Source organism: Xenopus laevis, chromosome 5S (genome assembly GCF_017654675.1).
Source record: "Xenopus laevis strain J_2021 chromosome 5S, Xenopus_laevis_v10.1, whole genome shotgun sequence".
Taxonomy (NCBI): domain Eukaryota; kingdom Metazoa; phylum Chordata; class Amphibia; order Anura; family Pipidae; genus Xenopus; species Xenopus laevis.
In genome coordinates this window covers 143,115,506-143,139,569 of record NC_054380.1, presented here as the reverse complement: position 1 = coordinate 143,139,569, position 24,064 = coordinate 143,115,506, and positions in this window count along the sequence as shown.

Genomic DNA, 24,064 nt, shown 5'->3' with positions numbered 1-24,064 from the left:
CTTTGTGGGTCCCACATCTGCTTTTATGACCACATCTCTCAGATTTCTACCCCGTTGGTATGCCATTAGGGGAACTTCTCTAAATGTGGGGGTTGTGTTATGTGTGGGACATATATATATATATATAGGCCACTTATTTTATACACTCACATACAGGTAAATGATAGAACATCAGAGAAGGACATGCGAGACCTCCATGGTAATATACAATATAAAATACCCGTGTGCTCTTCTATACAGTGGGACGCCCATCAGACAAGTAAAAGAGCCAATAGCAATATATCGGTTTAGTTTTCGACCCGGAAAGAGTAGAAAAGAGTAAAAATAAAAGACATTTCCCAACAAGTTGTGGCAAATCATTGGGCAGAGGCCAAACACAGTCCGGCTTCATCCCGGTGTTTGTCCAGCAAATAAATGGCCAAAAGATCTACAGGGGGAGATAAGGGCAAGTAAATGCGACTAATGAGACAGACGTTCTGGATACACGACTTGGATTGTGCAGCGCCCAGGGGGTTAAATGGACAATTGCTGTTGAACTGCTTTCTGACTTGAATGAGATTTCCCCTTAGTTCCTGTAGTCGCTTCATTAATCGGAACCTAAAAACATGGCTGTGAGTTTGTTTCATTGTATTTACAAATAATGTGTATGAAAGGTAAATGGAGACCTTTGGTTCATTCTAGGGAATTACATTGAGGATCTGTTGCCTCTTGGGAACTGAGGATTTTTTTCTGTATCAAAGTCTCACACTTTTTATCTACATTTTAGTCTGTATTTAGTGTCCATTCGTTTTTCACACAAATATATCACTTTGTATCCAAATTGTGTTTAACACTTCTGCCTTTTATCTTTTACACTCCAAGTTTATTGTCATGTGTTAGTGTGACATCTAGTGGAGGAACCACAAAATCTCTTTTCCTATATAATTAACTGAAATATTTGCACCAATAGCGACGTTAAGTTGTCGATGACGTCATTTTGGCGCCTTTTTTGAAAGGAAATTGTGTCTATAAACCACATCTTTGTCACTTGCACTTTATCCTTCATAAAAGCCCCAATGAGAGAAACGTTGGAAACACGACTGATGCTCGAATAAAACCATCTGAAAAACAGTTGGAGTGTTGGTCCACTTTGAACTTTATATATATAAATATAATGTCAGTACAGCGAGCGCACTCTTTCTGGATTTTAGAATATAGAGGGTGGTGCGTTGGTCAAAATTTGATAATACATCTTAGTAAATGGACCCGCACTCCTTCATTTTGCACACACGTCATTTATCCTTGGAAAAGGTCCCAGACAGGACCCAAACGTTGGAGATGAAATCGTGAATAAAGCACATCGATTTATTTCACCAAAATGAAGGAGTGCGGGTCCATTTACTTAGATATATATAAATAAATATATATATTTTTTCATAAATAAATAATTTTAATTTAATTACTAAAACCACAAAAAAAAAATACAATATCAAGGGTCGGTGGGTGGTTTCATGAGAGGTATCGTTGAGACATAAGTCACAGCCATAATGAACAGGCCGAGGCACTTCTGAAATTAGGATTTGGCAGGTGTATAAATCCCAGAGTGTCGCTCCTACACCGAGATACACCAGTTACTGTCCTGCAAATAATCTTCCCATTCAATGCAGGTGCCAAGTGGATAAGTACGAAATAGCACTACCCTAACACTCAATATACAGGGCCCAATGGGGTTCCTGACTGATGTACAATATCAATATATGTGTGAGATACAGATCATTATCCCAAGGTTTGGGGGTGCAGGAGTATAGAGGGACAGTGGGGTTCCTGACTGATGTACAATATCAATATATGTGTGAGATACAGATCATTATCCCAAGGTTTGGGGGTGCAGGAGTATAGAGGGACAGTGGGGTTCCTGACTGATGTACAATATCAATATATGTGTGAGATACAGATCATTATCCCAAGGTTTGGGGGTGCAGGAGTATAGAGGGACAGTGGGGTTCCTGACTGATGTACAATGTCAATATATGTGTGAGATACAGATCATTATCCCAAGGTTTGGGGGTGCAGGAGTATAGAGAGACAGTGGGGTTCCTGACTGATGTACAATATCAATATATGTGTGAGATACAGATCATTATCCCAAGGTTTGGGGGTGCAGGAGTATAGAGGGACAGTGGGGTTCCTGACTGATGTACAATATCAATATATGTGTGAGATACAGATCATTATCCCCAAGGTTTGGGGGTACAGGAGTATAGAGGGGACAGTGGGGTTCCTGACTGATGTACAATATCAATATATGTGTGAGATACAGATCATTATCCCCAAGGTTTGGGGTGCAGGAGTAAAGAGAGGACAGTGGGGTTCCTGACTGATGTACAATATCAATATATGTGTGAGATACAGATCATTATCCCCAAGGTTTGGGGTGCAGGAGTATAGAGAGGACAGTGGGGTTCCTGACTGATGTACAATATCAATATATGTGTGAGATACAGATCATTATCCCAAGGTTTGGGGGTACAGGAGTATAGAGGGACAGTGGGGTTCCTGACTGATGTACAATATCAATATATGTGTGAGATACAGATCATTATCCCAAGGTTTGGGGGTACAGGAGTATAGAGGGGACAGTGGGGTTCCTGACTGATGTACAATATCAATATATGTGTGAGATACAGATCATTATCCCCAAGGTTTGGGGTGCAGGAGTATAGAGAGGACAGTGGGGTTCCTGACTGATGTACAATATCAATATATGTGTGAGATACAGATCATTATCCCAAGGTTTGGGGGTACAGGAGTATAGAGGGACAGTGGGGTTCCTGACTGATGTACAATATCAATATATGTGTGACATACAGATCATTATCCCAAGGTTTGGGGGTGCAGGAGTATAGAGGGGTCAGTGGGGTTCCTGACTGATGTACAATATCAATATATGTGTGAGATACAGATCATTATCCCAAGGTTTGGGGGTACAGGAGTATAGAGGGACAGTGGGGTTCCTGACTGATGTACAATATCAATATATGTGTGACATACAGATCATTATCCCAAGGTTTGGGGGTGCAGGAGTATAGAGGGGTCAGTGGGGTTCCTGACTGATGTACAATATCAATATATGTGTGAGATACAGATCATTATCCCAAGGTTTGGGGGTGCAGGAGTATAAGAGGGACAGTGGGGTTCCTGACTGATGTACAATATCAATATATGTGTGAGATACAGATCATTATCCCAAGGTTTGGGGGTGCAGGAGTATAGAGGGACAGTGGGGTTCCTGACTGATGTACAATATCAATATATGTGTGAGATACAGATCATTATACCAAGGTTTGGGGGTGCAGGAGTATAGAGGGGACAGTGGGGTTCCTGACTGATGTACAATATCAATATATGTGTGAGATACAGATAATTATCCCAAGGTTTGGGGGTGCAGGAGTATAGAGGGGTCAGTGGGGTTCCTGACTGATGTACAATATCAATATATGTGTGAGATACAGATCATTATCCCAAGGTTTGGGGGTGCAGGAGTATAGAGGGACAGTGGGGTTTCTGACTGATGTACAATATCAATATATGTGTGAGATACAGATCATTATCCCAAGGTTTGGGGGTGCAGGAGTATAGAGGGACAGTGGGGTTCCTGACTGATGTACAATATCAATATATGTGTGAGATACAGATCATTATACCAAGGTTTGGGGGTGCAGGAGTATAGAGGGGACAGTGGGGTTCCTGACTGATGTACAATATCAATATATGTGTGAGATACAGATAATTATCCCAAGGTTTGGGGGTGCAGGAGTATAGAGGGGTCAGTGGGGTTCCTGACTGATGTACAATATCAATATATGTGTGAGATACAGATCATTATCCCAAGGTTTGGGGGTGCAGGAGTATAGAGGGACAGTGGGGTTTCTGACTGATGTACAATATCAATATATGTGTGAGATACAGATCATTATCCCAAGGTTTGGGGGTGCAGGAGTATAGAGGGGCCACTGCCTTTATTACCAAATTTAGGAAAGGTTTGTAGCTTGGTGCTTTGGAGTAGAAAGACATACCTACCCAATTTGGATTCGGTAAAATGATGTAAATGTGTTGACTCAGTAACTGAAATGACAAACCATATGGGGGGACTTCGTTTTGCCACGTGCTTGGGTACAACTATACGTATTGGACATAACACTGTTCAGAGGACCCCAGGCTTTCATATGTGGGTGATCTATTGCTTAAAATGCAAACTGGAGAGCTACTGGATAAAAAGCTAAATAACTTAAAAAATTAAAACCAATTGCAAATTGTCTCAGAATATCACTTTTTACATCATACTAACAGTTTTCTCAAAGGTGAAGAACCCCTTTAAGAAGTAAATGTAGAAGCTCTAAGAATCATCCTGTGTGGCTTAATACAGAAGGAAAGAAGTTAATAGGAAAGAAGAGAAAGGCATTTAATAACTACAAATCTGTAGGGACAGAAGCTGCATTTAATGAATATAAACACTGTAATAAATGTTGTAAATCAGCAATCCGGAAGGCAAAGAAAAGAAATGAGGAGTTAATTGTGACAGAGGCTAAAACTAACCCCAAAAATTTTTTTAAGTACATTAATAGTAAAAAGATGCAGGTTGAGAGTGTTGCTCCATTAAATAATAGTACCAGTATGGTTGTAACAGATACAGAAAAGGCAAATGTGTTAAATCAGTTCTTTTCTTCAGTGTATACAATAGAGGAGTGTGAGTTCCCAGGCTCACTTTATATCTGCACTAATGGCTCAGCTCAATCTAGTCAGTGGCTGACTCAGGATATGATTCATAAAGCTTTAATACAAATTAATGTAAACAAGGCTCCAGGGCCTGATGGCATACACCCCCGGGTTCTAAGAGAGCTTAGTTCAGTTTTAGACCAGCCCTTATTTCTGATTTTCTCAGATTCACTGTCATCTGGTATGGTGCCTATGGATTGGAGAAAAGCTGATGTTATTCCAATATTTAAAAAGGGATTACGATCTCAGTCAGGCAATTATGGACCAGTAAGTCTGACATCTGTGGTGGGCAAATTATTTGAAGGCTTGTTAAGGGATCACATTCAAGTGAATGTCATTATGAGCAGCAATCAGCATGGCTTTATGAAGGATAGGTCATGTCATACTAATTTGATTGCTTTTTATGATGAGGTAAGTAAGATTCTGGACAGGGTTGGGGCAGTAGATCTATTTGGATTTTGCCAAAGCGTTTGATACCGTGCCCCACAAACGACTGCTTTCTAAACTAAGGTCTGTTGGGCTTAATGAAGTCGTTTGCACATGGATAGGAAACTGGCTACAGGATCGGGTACAGAGGGTGGTTGTTAATGGGACATTCTCTACTTGGAGTAAGGTTCTTAGATAGGTACAAGGAAGGGTCGGATGCTTTATTCACCAGTAGCTCCTCCCAGCAGACAGGAGGGAGCCAATGAGATTAGAGGAGGGAAAGGGGTGTTACAGGGAGAGCTGGGAAGTGAATCAGGGGTACAGGCTGATACATTAGATAGGTACAAGGAAGGGTCGGATGCTTTATTCACCAGTAGCTCCTCCCAGCAGACAGAAGGAGCCAATGAGATTAGAGGAGGGAAAGGGGTGTTACAGGGAGAGCTGGGAAGTGAATCAGGGGTACAGGCTGATACATTAGATAGGTACAAGGAAGGGTCAGATGCTTTATTCACCAGTAGCTCCTCCCAGCAGACAGGAGGGAGCCAATGAGATTAGAGGAGGGAAAGGGGTGTTACAGGGAGAGCTGGGAAGTGAATCAGGGGTACAGGCTGATACATTAGATAGGTACAAGGAAGGGTCGGATGCTTTATTCAACAGTAGCTCCTCCCAGCAGATAGGAGGGAGCCAATGAGATTAGAGGAGGGAAAGGGGTGTTACAGGGAGAGCTGGGAAGTGAATCAGGGGTACAGGCTGATACATTAGATAGGTACAAGGAAGGGTCGGATGCTTTATTCACCAGTAGCTCCTCCCAGCAGACAGGAGGGAGTCAATTAGATTAGAGGAGGGAAAGGGGTGTTACAGGGAGAGCTGGGAAGTGAATCAGGGGTACAGGCTGATACATTAGATAGGTACAAGGAAGGGTCGGATGCTTTATTCACCAGTAGCTCCTCCCAGCAGACAGGAGGGAGCCAATGAGATTAGAGGAGGGAAAGGGGTGTTACAGGGAGAGCTGGGAAGTGAATCAGGGGTACAGGCTGATACATTAGATAGGTATAAGAAGGGGTTGGATGGTGTTTAGCAAGTGAGGGAATACAGGGATATGGGAGATAGCTCATAGTACAAGTTGATCCAGGGACTGGTCCCATTGCATTTTGGAGTCAGGAAGAAATTTTCCCCTCTGAGGCAAATTGGAGAGACTTCAGATTGGTGGACAAATCACATATTAAACAAAAAAGTTCAGACTTCTGAATTGTATGAAACAAGAAAATAATTTTATCAGAAAACTTTGCTATGTTGTATATATATAAATATATTTACCCAGCACCTTATTGAGTTTACCCCCAGGCCAGAATGGACCAGTCTGTGGAACAATGAGATGGTTCTCTATACAAAGAGGTGCCAGCGAGTGACATGGGATCACATGACGCAGGGAAAGGGCAGGAGTCACCAATTACAAAGTAGCAATTGTTCTATTGTTTCTCTGGAGAGGGGCCAGTTCTTGTCACGGCACATTAGCCGGCACCCCAGGGCATGCTGGGAGTGTTACTTGGTACAAGGGTGTTGCATACAGTCTATTTACCAAATCTGTTGGGACACCCCTACTGCCGACCAGTCATAAGTGGGTACCGTGGTTTCAGAGGGTCACAAAGGGGTACAAGGTAGGGCCAGTCCTCAGGGGAGGGGCTTCTTCTTCCCCCACCCCCAAGGTGCAGGTTCTCAGTCAGCAGCTGCTAATAGGGTTCATCTGGGGTTTTGTAGCACAGTTGTGGGGTTGCACATGATTTAAGGGGTGCCCCCAATAACTAGCAGGGGTTCCTGGTGTCATGAGTCATGTGACCAGTCTTTGGTCCCTCCTCGACCCATTGTCTCTGGTGCCACACGATATATTAGTGACCCCTGGCACAGTTGGCGTGTTCTGCGGTGGTGCAGTTCAGCCTCGAACATTCATTTCAATTGTCCATAGCAATTTCCAGGGGCCCCTCCTTTAGCTTATGGTTTCCCAGGGGCCCCACAGTCATTCACCAGTAAAACTGTGACACAATTGGCAGGAGACACTAGCACATAAGTTGGTGCCACTTGTTTCTGGGCACAAGGCTAACACTTATAACAGTGAATAATAGTGTGTCTTATAAAGAGAATAAAGCTCCAAATCCTTATAATAAGTTTTATTCCCATCCAGGCACTGGGAACACTGCGCATTCTACTCCAAATCATGAAGAAACTTGTGTTATTCCTTTAGAGAAAGTGAAGGGAATATTAGGGAATATCATTGTTCTTTCCCAACTCACTGACTGGATCAAGTGAAAGATGTTTGTGTTGAATGAGGGAACTAATATTGAGTTGTGTAACAGTGTTTGTGTGTTGTATGGACTCCACCAACTTCTAACAACCTCTTCCACAATTCCAAATGCATTTCTTGCTTTTTCTCAAGTTTTCTATTGGATTGGGGGGGGGCATAATGACAATCTTGTTGGGGTGGAACCAAGATGTTGCTCAGTTACTGGGGTGTTTGGGCTCAGTGTCCCCCCATTTCAAGGGCATTTGCTGTTGGGCATAAGGGAACATGACAAGTATTTGGAGTGAAACTGATCCATGATCCCTGGTATAAAGGGATAAATAGGCCCAACACCAGAGTATGAGAAACTCCCACATATCATGATGCTTGTGCTTCACTCTGTACTGGGGCTTCAATTCAGTGTTTGGGGGGCGTCTGACGGCTCCTACACCCAAAAAGAACAATCTTCTTTTCTTCAGTCCACAAACTATTTCCATTTCTCTTCAGTCAATGTGTTTTTTGGCAGATTCAGAACAAAACTATTAACCCTTTGTCTCCCAAGCATTCCATATATGCTGACAGGCAAAGGCTTAATCTCGCTCTATACAACTTCACTAGGAAAACTCATTCAGTCATTTGGACTTCAGTATCACCTTTATGCTGATGACACCCAACTCTACTTGTCTACTCCTGATCTTTCTAATTCTGTCCTTTCCCAAGTCACAGACTGTCTCTCTGCTGTCTCCTCCTGGATGTCTCAGCGCCACCTGAAACTGAATCTTTCTAAAACAGAACTCATTATATTTCCTCCAAGATCTTCCCCTGTCCCTCAGATATCACTCACCGTAAACAACACCACCTTTCATTCCACCACACAGGCTGCCTAGGAGTCATCTTAGACTCTCATCTGTCTTTTTCACCACACATTCAAACACTTGCAAAATCTTGCCGTATTCAACTGCGCAACATTGCTCGAATACGACCCTATCTCAGTTCAGAATCAACTAAAACACTGATTCAGTCTCTCATCATCTCCCGCCTTGATTACTGCAACTTACTCCTCACAGGTATTCCAACAAGTCACCTTTCACAACTCCAATCTGATCTAAACGCGGCCGTTAGACTCATTCATCTATCTCACCGCTCAACATCAGCTGCTCCCATATGTATGTCCCTTCACTGGCTCCCAATCTCCTCTAGAATCAAATTCAAATTACTTACACTCACATTCAAGGCAATTAATAATGAAACCCCTCCCTATATTTCATCTCTAATCTCCAAATACTCTCCTTCACGAAACCTATGCTCTGCTTCTGATCTTCCCTCACTTCTCCTCTGATCACTTCTACCCATTCTCCTCTACAAGACTTCTCTCTCATCACTTCTGCCCATTCTCACCTACAAGACTTCTCTCTCATCACTTCTGCCCATTCTCATCTACAAGACTTCTCTCTCATCACTTCTGCCCATTCTCATCTACAAGACTTCTCCTCTCATCACTTCTGCCCATTCTCATCTACAAGACTTCTCTCTCATCACTTCTGCCCATTCTCATCTACAAGACTTCTCTCTCATCACTTCTGCCCATTCTCACCTACAAGACTTCTCTCTCATCACTTCTGCCCATTCTCATCTACAAGACTTCTCCTCTCATCACTTCTGCCCATTCTCACCTACAAGACTTCTCTCTCATCACTTCTGCCCATTCTCATCTACAAGACTTCTCTCTCATCACTTCTGCCCATTCTCACCTACAAGACTTCTCTCTCATCACTTCTGCCCATTCTCATCTACAAGACTTCTCTCTCATCACTTCTGCCCATTCTCACCTACAAGACTTCTCTCTCATCACTTCTGCCCATTCTCGTCTACAATACTTCTCTCTCATCACTTCTGCCCATTGTCACCTACAAGACTTCTCTCTCATCACTTCTGCCCATTCTCACCTACAAGACTTCTCTCTCATCACTTCTGCCCATTCTCACCTACAAGACTTCTCTCTCATCACTTCTGCCCATTCTCAGCTACAAGACTTCTCTCTCATCACTTCTGCCCATTCTCACCTACAAGACTTCTCTCTCATCACTTCTGCCCATTCTCACCTACAAGACTTCTCTCTCATCACTTCTGCCCATTCTCGTCTACAAGACTTCTCCTCTCATCACTTCTGCCCATTCTCCTCTACAAGACTTCTCTCTCATCACTTCTGCCCATTCTCACCTACAAGACTTCTCTCTCATCACTTCTGCCCATTCTCGTCTACAATACTTCTCTCTCATCACTTCTGCCCATTGTCACCTACAAGACTTCTCTCTCTTCACTTCTGCCCATTCTCACCTAAAAGACTTCTCTCTCATCACTTCTGCCCATTCTCATCTACAAGACTTCTCTCTCATCACTTCTGCCCATTCTCACCTACAAGACTTCTCTCTCATCACTTCTGCCCATTCTCATCTACAAGACTTCTCTCAGGCTTCTGCTTTTCTCTGGAACTCTCTGCCACAAGCTGTCAGACTTTCTCCTTCTTTCCAAACTTTCAAGCGCTCCTTAAAGACCCACCTGTATAAAGAGGCTTATTCAATGTACCTTATTAATCATTGCTGTATCAAAACTGACAAATTTGTTTCTAAAATCCTAATGTCTCAATTGTACACTAACCTTTACTTTGTAAACTCTAATTTGTAGGTCCCTCTAATCCTATTGTATCTGTAACCCTTGTTTGTTATTCACTGTTTGTTATAACTAAGGTAAAGCACTGAGTATCTTGTCGGCGCTATATAAATAATTGATGATGATGATGATCTGCCAAGGATGTACATTGTAAGTTCTGCTGGAATTGAACTGTTCTCTCTGCATCGGTGGCTTTTGCCTCCTCCACAGAGAGTCGGGAGGAATTACAGCCCCCCGGGGCAAGAAGGCTGGGGGGCTCTCATGTCGGTCCTGCAAAGTAATCGGGGGCCAAGCTCCAAGCAGCAGACTCTATTGGATTGTGTGTCCACTGTTCTCCTGACTTCCTTCTCCTCCTGCTGCGCAATGTTCTGCTCCAAGGGAAGCCCAGGACCTCCAGGATCCCATTAGGGTTGCCACCCTTTAAAATAACCTTTACCGGCAGGTGGAGGGGCGGTGTTATAGGGGCGGGCCGTGATGATAAAGGGGACAGGGCGCGCTATTGGCTGGCCGGATCGTGACGTCAAAGGGGGCGGAGCCAAACGCCTGAATTTGCCAAGAAGCCCAGGAAAAAAGGTAAGTTTGGAGCAGGCTGGGGGCAGGCCACGGGCTTTTTTTAAGTGTATTACAAATTTACCAGCAGCTACATTGCCGGTAAATTTGTAATACCGGCCCCGGCCTTGGCCGGTGTTTTACCGGCTAGGCCAGTAAAATACCGGCCGGGTGGCAACACTAGATCCCATCCAACAACTATCCTGCAAAAACCAGTAATTCCATGTTTGCGCACACTTACATACACTTGTATACAGTTTTACACACATATTTTATTAAAGATTGCCATCTTTTATTTCTAATTTTTTTATTTTGCACACTCTGCTCCCTTTTACACACTTATTCACACACATCTCTCTCTCTAACTGTTTGTTTTGGATCTGCTCTTTTCACCACTAATCAAGTTGTTGGTTCAGTTATGTGGTTGTTTCATTGGTTTGGGCACTTTGTGTAGTTTTATTTGTAGTTTTATTTGTAGTTTTATTGCAATTTTATCCCTCCATTATTGTTCCTTATGTGTTTTTTTAGCATAAATTTGCAGTTTGGTACTTTGGTCTTTTCACTTGTTGAATTTGTCGTCGAGTGTGTACTTTCCAAATATATATGGGTTTATGGGGGTCTTGGTACAGTTAGGGGGTCTTACAGTACATAATACGCAGTCAGGGGGCTCAGATTGCAAAAGCGGAATTGGCGGAAGAGAAAATTCCTCTGCACGTCTTTTATTTGGGCTCCATACACGTCACATACTTTGGTAAATCTGTGCATATTGGGCATCAAACTGTTCAGTTGACCCTTGGAATTTATATTTAGGGTGTTTTACCATTGTATGTAAGAAATTGGGTGAGATAAATGGGGCAAATTGCAATATTTTTAGGCGATTTTCAAAAATAAAAGAACCGCTGCCTTTAGCGTAGCTCTGTAGTCGGGTAGTTTTGAAAGACATAATTACTCATTTTGGAATCATCAGAATGTGCACTTTCCAAAAATGTATGTTTTTCAGGGGTCACCATAATTTCTTGTAGCTTTTAGCCCACATAAAACTGGCAGTGTTTGAAATAAGTAAACGCAAGGTCGATTTTGGGCTCTTTACATGCTAAATACTTCAATAAACCAATGCACATTGGGCATCAAACTGTTGAGCGGACCCCAGGCTTTTATATTTAGTTTTATCTTGGTACTTATTAGTATTTGGGACATAACATGTTTCCAGGTTGAAGTTTTAAAGTGATTTTCAAAAATGTCACTGTCACTAAAATTGCCAAATTTAGGAAAGGTTTGTAGCTTGGTGCTTTGGAGTAGAAATAAATCCATACCCAATTAGGGTTCAGGGGAATGTGCACTTTCTGAAAACATATTTGGTTTTCTGGGGTGAACTTATTTTTTTGCAGCTTTGTCCTCAAAAAATGCTGTGAATGTGTTGATTTTGCAGCATATGGAATTACAGAACTGATCGTTTAAATGGGGTGTCCCATTGTGGTCCCCTATAGGCCACATGTTCAGGTAAATTGATACATATTGGGCATCAAACTGTTCAGTGGACTCCGGGTGTTTGACGTTGGTACCTAATATGTGGCAGATGTGATGTTGTAGACTAGAAGCTTTGAGGTCATTTTTTTATAAAAATCACAAATTGTTATAACAAATTAGAACTTTAGGAAAGAATTGCAACTTGCTATTTACAGATATATTTACCCATTTTGGATTCATCAGAATCTTTTCTTCCCAATAATGTGCAGTTTTCCAGGGTGAACCTCCTGCTAGTGGAATATTTGGCCTTGAAATCAGAATTATTCCCTTTTGTGGAGCGGAGCTTTGGAAATTTGCTAGTCCTGTAATTGAGAAATCTCCATAAAACGATATCGATTTGAAATTGGCGCGTTCTGGAAACTTTCCAAATCGGATTTTTTTCTTGTACATAAAATACATTTCTGATGCGTTTGTATTATGGGACAGAAGCCTATTTCTTTATACAGAAGTCTAATTACACCAACATTCTAACATGTTTTGAAAGTTTGGGTTGTCCTGAAAAAATTATTAAATATTATTTTCCTGGGCAAACTAAAATACCCAAAGTTCCCTAAAGTGAAAGAAAATGTTAATAAATAGTCTGTATAGTACCAACTTGTCTGATAGTAATTCTGTCATTGTGTCTGTCCCTTTCTCTGCACTGCTGCTTCTGACTCCTGATACAACTTCCCAATATCCATTCATTCCTCATTCTCACTGGGTTTATAGTTCTGTGTAACTGTCATTGTGTCTGTCCCTTTCTCTTCTCTGCACTGCTGCTTCTGACTCCTGATACAACTTCCCAATATCCATTCATTCCTCATTCTCACTGGGTTTATAGTTCTGTGTAACTGTCATTGTGTCTGTCCCTTTCTCTGCACTGCTGCTTCTGAACTCCTGATACAACTTCCCAATATCCATTCATTCCTCATTCTCACTGGGTTTATAGTTCTGTGTAACTGTCATTGTGTCTGTCCCTTTCTCTGCACTGCTGCTTCTGACTCCTGATTCAACTTCCCAATATCCATTCATTCCTCATTCTCACTGGGTTTATAGTTCTGTGTAACTGTCATTGTGTCTGTCCCTTTCTCTTCTCTGCACTGCTGCTTCTGACTCCTGATACAACTTCCCAATATCCATTCATTCCTCATTCTCACTGGGTTTATAGTTCTGTGTAACTGTCATTGTGTCTGTCCCTTTCTCTTCTCTGCACTGCTGCTTCTGACTCCTGATACAACTTCCCAATATCCATTCATTCCTCATTCTCACTGGGTTTATAGTTCTGTGTAACTGTCATTGTGTCTGTCCCTTTCTTCTCTGCACTGCTGCTCTGACTCCTGATACAACTTCCCAATATCCATTCATTCCTCATTCTCACTGGGTTTATAGTTCTGTGTAACTGTCATTGTGTCTGTCCCTTTCTCTCTCTGCACTGCTGCTTCTGACTCCTGATACAACTTCCCAATATCCATTCATTCCTCATTCTCACTGGGTTTATAGTTCTGTGTAACTGTCATTGTGTCTGTCCCTTTCTCTGCACTGCTGCCTCTGACTCCTGATACAACTTCCCAATATCCATTCATTCCTCATTCTCACTGGGTTTATAGTTCTGTGTAACTGTCATTGTGTCTGTCCCTTTCTCTCTCTGCACTGCTGCTTCTGACTCCTGATACAACTTCCCAATATCCATTCATTCCTCATTCTCACTGGGTTATAGTTCTGTGTAACTGTCATTGTGTCTGTCCTTTCTCTGCACTGCTGCTTCTGACTCCTGATACAACTTCCCAATATCCATTCATTCCTCATTCTCACTGGGTTTATAGTTCTGTTAACTGTCATTGTGTCTGTCCCTTTCTCTGCACTGCTGCTTCTGACTCCTGATACAACTTCCAATATCCATTCATTCCTCATTCTCACTGGGTTTATAGTTCTGTGTAACTGTCATTGTGTCTGTCCCTTTCTCTCTGCACTGCTGCTCTGACTCCTGATACAACTTCCCAATATCCATTCATTCCTCATCTCACTGGGTTTATAGTTCTGTGTAACTGTCATTGTGTCTGTCCCTTTCTCTTCTCTGCACTGCTGCTTCTGACTGCCTGATACAACTTCCCAATATCCATTCATTCCTCATTCTCACTGGGTTTATAGTTCTTGTGTAACTGTCATTGTGTCTGTCCCTTTCTCTTCTCTGCACTGCTGCTTCTGACTCCTGATACAACTTCCCAATATCCATTCATTCCTCATTCTCACTGGGTTTATAGTTCTGTGTAACTGTCATTGTTGTCTGTCCTTTCCTTTCTCTGCACTGCTGCTTCTGACTCCTGATACAACTTCCCAAATATCCATTCATTCCTCATTCTCACTGGGTTTATAGTTCTGTGTAACTGTCATTGTGTCTGTCCCTTCTCTTCTCTGCACTGCTGCCTCTGACTCCTGATACAACTTCCCAATATCCATTCATTCCTCATTCTCACTGGGTTTATAGTTCTGTGTAACTGTCATTGTGTCTGTCCCTTTCTCTGCACTGCTGCTTCTGACTCCTGATACAACTTCCCAATATCCATTCATTCCTCATTCTCACTGGGTTTATAGTTCTGTGTAACTGTCATTGTGTCTGTCCCTTTCTCTGCACTGCTGCCTCTGACTCCTGATACAACTTCCCAATATCCATTCATTCCTCATTCTCACTGGGTTTATAGTTCTGTGTAACTGTCATTGTGTCTGTCCCTTTCTCTTCTCTGCACTGCTGCCTCTGACTCCTGATACAACTTCCCAATATCCATTCATTCCTCATTCTCACTGGGTTTATAGTTCTGTGTAACTGTCATTGTGTCTGTCCCTTTCTCTGCACTGCTGCTTCTGACTCCTGATACAACTTCCCAATATCCATTCATTCCTCATTCTCACTGGGTTTATAGTTCTGTGTAACTGTCATTGTGTCTGTCCCTTTCTCTGCACTGCTGCTTCTGACTCCTGATACAACTTCCCAATATCCATTCATTCCTCATTCTCACTGGGTTTATAGTTCTGTGTAACTGTCATTGTGTCTGTCCCTTTCTCTGCACTGCTGCCTCTGACTCCTGATACAACTTCCCAATATCCATTCATTCCTCATTCTCACTGGGTTTATAGTTCTGTGTAACTGTCATTGTGTCTGTCCCTTTCTCTTCTCTGCACTGCTGCCTTCTGACTCCTGATACAACTTCCCAATATCCATTCATTCCTCATTCTCACTGGGTTTATAGTTCTGTGTAACTGTCATTGTGTCTGTCCCTTTCTCTCTCTGCACTGCTGCTTCTGACTCCTGATACAACTTCCCAATATCCATTCATTCCTCATTCTCACTGGGTTTATAGTTCTGTGTAACTGTCATTGTGTCTGTCCCTTTCTCTTCTCTGCACTGCTGCTTCTGACTCCTGATACAACTTCCCAATATCCATTCATTCCTCATTCTCACTGGGTTTATAGTTCTGTGTAACTGTCATTGTGTCTGTCCCTTTCTCTTCTCTGCACTGCTGCTTCTGACTCCTGATACAACTTCCCAATATCCATTCATTCCTCATTCTCACTGGGTTTATAGTTCTGTGTAACTGTCATTGTGTCTGTCCCTTTCTCTCTCTGCACTGCTGCTTCTGACTCCTGATACAACTTCCCAATATCCATTCATTCCTCATTCTCACTGGGTTTATAGTTCTGTGTAACTGTCATTGTGTCTGTCCCTTTCTCTGCACTGCTGCTTCTGACTCCTGATACAACTTCCCAATATCCATTCATTCCTCATTCTCACTGGGTTTATAGTTCTGTGTAACTGTCATTGTGTCTGTCCCTTCTCTCTCTGCACTGCTGCTTCTGACTCCTGATACAACTTCCCAATATCCATTCATTCCTCATTCTCACTGGGTTTATAGTTCTGTGTAACTGTCATTGTGTCTGTCCCTTTCTCTTCTCTGCACTGCTGCTTCTGACTCCTGATACAACTTCCCAATATCCATTCATTCCTCATTCTCACTGGGTTTATAGTTCTGTGTAACTGTCATTGTGTCTGTCCCTTTCTTCTCTGCACTGCTGCCTCTGACTCCTGATACAACTTCCCAATATCCATTCATTCCTCATTCTCACTGGGTTTATAGTTCTGTGTAACTGTCATTGTGTCTGTCCCTTTCTCTGCACTGCTGCTTCTGACTCCTGATACAACTTCCCAATATCCATTCATTCCTCATTCTCACTGGGTTTATAGTTCTGTGTAACTGTCATTGTGTCTGTCCCTTTCTCTGCACTGCTGCCTCTGACTCCTGATACAACTTCCCAATATCCATTCATTCCTCATTCTCACTGGGTTTATAGTTCTGTGTAACTGTCATTGTGTCTGTCCCTTTCTTCTCTGCACTGCTGCTTCTGACTCCTGATACAACTTCCCAATATCCATTCATTCCTCATTCTCACTGGGTTTATAGTTCTGTGTAACTGTCATTGTGTCTGTCCCTTTCTCTTCTCTGCACTGCTGCTTCTGACTCCTGATACAACTTCCCAATATCCATTCATTCCTCATTCTCACTGGGTTTATAGTTCTGTGTAACTGTCATTGTGTCTGTCCCTTTCTCTGCACTGCTGCTTCTGACTCCTGATACAACTTCCCAATATCCATTCATTCCTCATTCTCACTGGGTTTATAGTTCTGTGTAACTGTCATTGTGTCTGTCCCTTTCTCTGCACTGCTGCTTCTGACTCCTGATACAACTTCCCAATATCCATTCATTCCTCATTCTCACTGGGTTTATAGTTCTGTGTAACTGTCATTGTGTCTGTCCCTTTCTCTCTGCACTGCTGCTTCTGACTCCTGATACAACTTCCCAATATCCATTCATTCCTCATTCTCACTGGGTTTATAGTTCTGTGTAACTGTCATTGTGTCTGTCCCTTTCTTCTCTGCACTGCTGCTTCTGACTCCTGATACAACTTCCCAATATCCATTCATTCCTCATTCTCACTGGGTTTATAGTTCTGTGTAACTGTCATTGTGTCTGTCCCTTTCTCTGCACTGCTGCTTCTGACTCCTGATACAACTTCCCAATATCCATTCATTCCTCATTCTCACTGGGTTTATAGTTCTGTGTAACTGTCATTGTGTCTGTCCCTTTCTCTGCACTGCTGCTTCTGACTCCTGATACAACTTCCCAATATCCATTCATTCCTCATTCTCACTGGGTTTATAGTTCTGTGTAACTGTCATTGTGTCTGTCCCTTTCTCTGCACTGCTGCTTCTGACTCCTGATACAACTTCCCAATATCCATTCATTCCTCATTCTCACTGGGTTTATAGTTCTGTGTAACTGTCATTGTGTCTGTCCTTTCTCTTCTCTGCACTGCTGCCTCTGACTCCTGATACAACTTCCCAATATCCATTCATTCCTCATTCTCACTGGGTTTATAGTTCTGTGTAACTGTCATTGTGTCTGTCCCTTTCTCTGCACTGCTGCCTCTGACTCCTGATACAACTTCCCAATATCCATTCATTCCTCATTCTCACTGGGTTTATAGTTCTGTGTAACTGTCATTGTGTCTGTCCCTTTCTTCTCTGCACTGCTGCTTCTGACTCCTGATACAACTTCCCAATATCCATTCATTCCTCATTCTCACTGGGTTTATAGTTCTGTGTAACTGTCATTGTGTCTGTCCCTTCTCTTCTCTGCACTGCTGCTTCTGACTCCTGATACAACTTCCCAATATCCATTCATTCCTCATTCTCACTGGGTTTATAGTTCTGTGTAACTGTCATTGTGTCTGTCCCTTTCTCTGCACTGCTGCTTCTGACTCCTGATACAACTTCCCAATATCCATTCATTCCTCATTCTCACTGGGTTTATAGTTCTGTGTAACTGTCATTGTGTCTTCCCTTTCTCTGCACTGCTGCTCTGACTCCTGATACAACTTCCCAATATCCATTCATTCCTCATTCTCACTGGTTATAGTTCTGTGTAACTGTCATTGTGTCTGTCCCTTTCTCTCTGCACTGCTGCCTTCTGACTCCTGATACAACTTCCCAATATCCATTCATGTCCTCATTCTCACTGGGGTTTATAGTTCTGTGTAACTGTCATTGTGTCTGTCCCTTTCTCTGCACTGCTGCTTCTGACTCCTGATACAACTTCCCAATATCCATTCATTCCTCATTCTCACTGGGTTTATAGTTCTGTGTAACTGTCATTGTGTCTGTCCCTTTCTCTGCACTGCTGCTTCTGACTCCTGATACAACTTCCCAATATCGCATTCATTCCTCATTCTCACTGGGTTTATAGTTCTGTGTAACTGTCATTGTGTCTGTCCCTTTCTTCTCTGCACTGCTGCTTCTGACTCCTGATACAACTTCCCAATATCCATTCATTCCTCATTCTCACTGGGTTTATAGTTTCTGTGTAACTGTCATTGTGTCTGTCCCTTTCTCTGCACTGCTGCTTCTGACTCCTGATACAACTTCCCCAATATCCATTCATTCCTCATTCTCACTGGGTTTATAGTTCTGTGTAACTGTCATTGTGTCTGTCCCTTTCTCTTCTCTGCACTGCTGCTTCTGACTCCTGATACAACTTCCCAATATCCATTCATTCCTCATTCTCACTGGTTTATAGTTCTGTGTAACTGTCATTGTGTCTGTCCCTTTCTTCTGCACTGCTGCTTCTGACTCCTGATACAACTTCCCAATATCCATTCATTCCTCATTCTCACTGGGTTTATAGTTCTGTGTAACTGTCATTGTGTCTGTCCCTTTCTTCTGCACTGCTGCTCTGACTCCTGATACAACTTCCCAATATCCATTCATTCCTCATTCTCACTGGGTTTATAGTTCTGTGTAACTGTCATTGTGTCTGTCCCTTTCTCTCTCTGCACTGCTGCTTCTGACTCCTGATACAACTTCCCAATATCCATTCATTCCTCATTCTCACTGGGTTTATAGTTCTGTGTAACTGTCATTGTGTCTGTCCCTTTCTTCTGCACTGCTGCTTCTGACTCCTGATACAACTTCCCAATATCCATTCATTCCTCATTCTCACTGGGTTTATAGTTCTGTGTAACTGTCATTGTGTCTGTCCCTTTCTCTCTGCACTGCTGCTCTGACTCCTGATACAACTTCCCAATATCCATTCATTCCTCATTCTCACTGGGTTTATAGTTCTGTGTAACTGTCATTGTGTCTGTCCCTTTCTCTTCTCTGCACTGCTGCTTCTGACTCCTGATACAACTTCCCAATATCCATTCATTCCTCATTCTCACTGGGTTTTATAGTTCTGTGTAACTGTCATTGTGTCCTGTCCCTTTCTCTGCACTGCTGCTTCTGACTCCTGATACAACTTCCCAATATCCATTCATTCCTCATTCTCACTGGGTTTATAGTTCTGTGTAACTGTCATTGTGTCTGTCCCTTTCTTTCTGCACTGCTGCCTTCTGACTCCTGATACAACTTCCCAATATCCATTCATTCCTCATTCTCACTGGGTTTATAGTTCTGTGTAACTGTCATTGTGTCTGTCCCTTCTCTGCACTGCTGCTCTGACTCCTGATACAACTTCCCAATATCCATTCATTCCTCATTCTCACTGGGTTTATAGTTCTGTGTAACTGTCATTGTGTCTGTCCCTTTCTCTGCAGCTGCTGCCTTCTGACTCCTGATAGCAACTTCCCCAATATCCCATTCATTCCTCATTTCTCACTGGGTTCTATAGTTTCTGTGTAACTGTCATTGGTGTCTGTCCCTTTCTCTTCTCTGCACTGCCTGCTTCTGACTCCTGATAACAACTTCGCACAATATCCGATTCATTCCTCATTCTCACTGGGTTTTATAGTTCTGTTAACTGTCCATTGTGTCTGTCCCTTTCTCCTGCACTGCTGCTTCTGACTCCTGATACAACTTCCCAATATCCATTCATTCCTCATTCTCACTGGGTTTATAGTTCTGTGTAACTGTCATTGTGTCTGTCCCTTTCTCTTCTCTGCACTGCTGCTTTCTGACTCCTGATACAACTTCCCAATATCCATTCATTCCTCATTCTCACTGGGTTTATAGTTCTGTGTAACTGTCATTGTGTCTGTCCCTTCTCTGCACTGCTGCTTCTGACTCCTGATACAACTTCCCAATATCCATTCATTCCTCATTCTCACTGGGTTTATAGTTCTGTGTAACTGTCATTGTGTCTGTCCCTTTCTCTGCACTGCTGCTTCTGACTCCTGATACAACTTCCCAATATCCATTCATTCCTCATTTCATTCTCTTCTCTGCACTGCTGCTTCTGACTCCTGATACAACTTCCCAATATCCATTCATTCCTCATTCTCACTGGGTTTATAGTTCTGTGTAACTGTCATTGTGTCTGTCCCTTTCTCTTCTCTGCACTGCTGCTTCTGACTCCTGATACCAACATCCCAATATCCATTCATTCCTGCATTCTCACTGGGTTTATAGTTTCTGTGTAACTGTCATTGTGTCTGTCCCTTCCTTCTCTGCACTGCTGCTTCTGACTCCTGATACAACTTCCGCAATATGTCATTCTTTCCTGCATTCCTCACTGGTTTATAGTTCTGTGTAACTGTCATTTGTGTCTGTCCTTTCTCTGGCACTGCTGCTTCTGACTCCTGAATGACAACTTCCCATTCATTCATTCCTCATTTCTCACTGGTGTTTATAAGTTCTGTGTAACTGTCATTGTGTCCCTGTCCTTTCTCTTCCTGCACTGCTGCTCTGACTCCTGATACAACTTCCCAGATATCCATTCAGTTCCTCATTCTCACTGGGTTTATAGGTTCTGTGAAACTGTCATCTGTTGTCTGTCCCTTCTTCTCCTGCACTGCTGGCTTCTGACTCCTGATACAACTTCCCAATATCCATTCATTCCTCATTCTCACTGGGTTTATAGTTCTGTGTAACTGTCATTGTGTCTGTCCTTTCTCTGCACTGCTGCCTCTGACTCCTGATACAACTTCCCAATATCCATTCATTCCTCATTCTCACTGGGTTTATAGTTCTGTGTAACTGTCATTGTGTCTGTCCCTTTCTCTCTGCACTGCTGCTTCTGACTCCTGATACAACTTCCCAATATCCATTCATTCCTCATTCTCACTGGGTTTATAGTTCTGTGTAACTGTCATTGTGTCTGTCCCTTTCTCTTCTCTGCACTGCTGCTTCTGACTCCTGATACAACTTCCCAATATCCATTCATTCCTCATTCTCACTGGGTTTATAGTTCTGTGTAACTGTCATTGTGTCTGTCCCTTTCTCTTCTCTGCACTGCTGCTTCTGACTCCTGATACAACTTCCCAATATCCATTCATTCCTCATTCTCACTGGGTTTATAGTTCTGTGTAACTGTCATTGTGTCTGTCCCTTTCTCTGCACTGCTGCTTCTGACTCCTGATACAACTTCCCAATATCCATTCATTTCCTCATTCTCACTGGGTTTATAGTTCTGTGTAACTGTCATTGTGTCTGTCCCTTTCTCTGCACTGCTGCCTCTGACTCCTGATACAACTTCCCAATATCCATTCATTCCTCATTCTCACTGGGTTTATAGTTCTGTGTAACTGTCATTGTGTCTGTCCCTTTCTCTGCACTGCTGCTTCTGACTCCTGATACAACTTCCAATATCCATTCATTCCTCATTCTCACTGGGTTTAGTTCTGTGTAACTGTCATTGTGTCTGTCCCTTTCTCTGCACTGCTGCTTCTGACTCCTGATACAACTTCCCCAATATCCCATTCATTCCTCATTCTCTTCTTCTGCACTGCTGCTTCTGACTCCTGATACAACTTCCCAATATCCATTCATTCCTCATTCTCTTCTCTGCACTGCTGCTTCTGACTCCTGATACAACTTCCCAATATCCATTCATTCCTCATTCTCACTGGGTTTATAGTTCTGTGTAACTGTCATTGTGTCTGTCCCTTTCTCTTCTCTGCCACTGCTGCTTCTGACTCCTGATACAACTTCCCAATATCCATTCATTCCTCATTCTCACTGGGTTTATAGTTCTGTGTAACTGTCATTGTGTCTGTCCCTTTCTCTTCTCTGCACTGCTGCTTCTGACTCCTGATACAACTTCCCCAATATCCATTCATTCCTCATTCTCACTGGGTTTATAGTTCTGTGTAACTGTCATTGTGTCTGTCCCTTTCTCTTCTCTGCACTGCTGCTTCTGACTCCTGATACAACTTCCCAATATCCATTCATTCCTCATTCTCACTGGGTTTATAGTTCTGTGTAACTGTCATTGTGTCTGTCCCCTTTCTCTTCTCTGCACTGCTGCCTCTGACTCCTGATACAACTTCCCAATATCCATTCATTCCTCATTCTCACTGGGTTTATAGTTCTGTGTAACTGTCATTGTGTCTGTCCCTTTCTCTGCACTGCTGCTTCTCACTCCTGATACAACTTCCCAATATCCATTCATTCCTCATTCTCACTGGGTTTATAGTTCTGTGTAACTGTCATTGTGTCTGTCCCTTTCTCTGCACTGCTGCTTCCTGACTCCTGATACAACTTCCCAATATCCATTCATTCCTCATTCTCACTGGGTTTATAGTTCTGTGTAACTGTCATTGTGTCTGTCCCTTTCTCTTCTCTGCACTGCTGCTTCTGACTCCTGATACAACTTCCCAATATCCATTCATTCCTCATTCTCACTGGGTTTATAGTTCTGTGTAACTGTCATTGTGTCTGTCCCTTTCTCTGCACTGCTGCTTCTCACTCCTGATACAACTTCCCAATATCCATTCATTCCTCATTCTCACTGGGTTTATAGTTCTGTGTAACTGTCATTGTGTCTGTCCCTTTCTCTGCACTGCTGCCTCTGACTCCTGATACAACTTCCCAATATCCATTCATTCCTCATTCTCACTGGGTTTATAGTTCTGTGTAACTGTCATTGTGTCTGTCCCTTTCTCTGCACTGCTGCTTCTGACTCCTGATACAACTTCCCAATATCCATTCATTCCTCATTCTCACTGGTTTATAGTTCTGTGTAACTGTCATTGTGTCTGTCCCTTTCTCTGCACTGCTGCCTCTGACTCCTGATACAACTTCCCAATATCCATTCATTCCTCATTCTCACTGGGTTTATAGTTCTGTGTAACTGTCATTGTGTCTGTCCCTTTCTCTTCTCTGCACTGCTGCTTCTGACTCCTGATACAACTTCCCAATATCCATTCATTCCTCATTCTCACTGGGTTTATAGTTCTGTGTAACTGTCATTGTGTCTGTCCCTTTCTCTGCACTGCTGCTTCTGACTCCTGATACAACTTCCCAATATCCATTCATTCCTCATTCTCACTGGGTTTATAGTTCTGTGTAACTGTCATTGTGTCTGTCCCTTTCTCTTCTCTGCACTGCTGCTTCTGACTCCTGATACAACTTCCCAATATCCATTCATTCCTCATTCTCACTGGGTTTATAGTTCTGTGTAACTGTCATTGTGTCTGTCCCTTTCTCTGCACTGCTGCTTCTGACTCCTGAAACAACATTGCAAAGCCAGCCGAGTAACTTACGTGGAGGAGAACTGATCTCTGCTACATTGTTTCATTGTTTCCAGCCACACCTGAGACTGACATTTTCTCTTATTCTGATGCAGCTTTGTATCGGTTAAGTTGCCCTTTATGTGCCTGACAGTCAGAACCCGGTCTCGCTCTACCGCCCCCTAAATATCAAGGCCACGCCCACTCCCTTTCTTCTAGGGCACTGGTCCAGGCACTTGACAGTTAAGGGCAAGTTAACTCTCGCATGTCACAGATCCAGTTCAGCAGGTTCTGCCAGGGGAAGATTCTCAGATAGAGACAGAGGGAACCCACTTTGGGTCAATGTAGAGACAAAACAGTCTGGGGGAGGGGATCCAGCTTTTGAAA